Genomic DNA, 1,140 nt, shown 5'->3' on the forward strand with positions numbered 1-1,140 from the left:
GGGCCTGTAACTCTGTACATTTCACATTCTTCTGTATATACCACAGAAATACCTGTATGATGAGAGTAATTTAAGGTTATGATGAAATTCTAAGTCCCCACTACCGACCCTTCTCCAGCTTTCCAAAACGACATTGACAAGACACTTACTGGCTTAATTTGCACTTTATAACCGTCTATTGTGTCCACCGCATTATACTCGGTGTTGCAGAAATAGGACACCTGTAGCAACCGGTGATAGTTTTTACCGGGATCCCCTGGAAAAACACACTGCCAGTGTCGTGGGCATGCTGTAGTCTAAACTCTTTTAGACCCTAGGTGCTTATTCAATGAATGATGCCCTTTATGTGCACATCACTATATTCTCTGGACTAGGTGGAATCGGGAAGTACCTAAAGTTCACCTGCATGGAACATACCTGCACCCAAATTCCCACTTTGGCCAAAATTGATGCTTTACTCTGTAGCCCATTACCTATTTTTCACTGTATCTCCTCATGCAAGGCACTAATAGTATTTCTATTTTCGTTTATGTCTCATGGTTCACAAGGTTTCACCTCTCTGAAGCAAAGCTCTTTAGATTGGTACAATGGCTCTTGATTTGGGGGAGAATTTCTCTGGTAGGGAAATTTTAAAGAAGAGGGTCTATGTATGCATTTTGTCAGTTCTGCCAGAGAGATAGCTAGTCTAGAAAAACTTGTGTTTAAGTGTGTCCTGTACCTTCACCTTGGAGCTTGTCCTTGCTCAAGGTGAAGTCCTTTCTCAGTAGTGTGGTATCTTCACCGAGGAACTTAGGAATAGACAGATTTTTTCCTGCATGAACATTTCAAGAAAATGCATAATTTGAGACTACCTGTAACTCATCAGGCTAAGAAATGCCCACATAGATTCTGAAGAAAACAAGAACACCAGAAAGAAAAAGAAACGGGAAGACATTACTGGACATCTCTATTGGACTTCAGTGAATACCAGCATCTTCTATGAACCAGAAAACAATGGCCACCTCTTGCCAGAGCATGGGATAAAAGAGAGGGTTCTAATTTGATGTGTTATTTAAGCAAGTAAGTTACTCATATTAGATACCTGTAGGATCAACACCCACCAAACTTATCTGAACATTTGTGTAAAATTCACTTGAATAA

This window comes from Hyaena hyaena, unplaced genomic scaffold, assembly GCF_003009895.1.
Source record: "Hyaena hyaena isolate Hyena2069 unplaced genomic scaffold, ASM300989v1 scaffold_66, whole genome shotgun sequence".
NCBI lineage: Eukaryota > Metazoa > Chordata > Mammalia > Carnivora > Hyaenidae > Hyaena > Hyaena hyaena.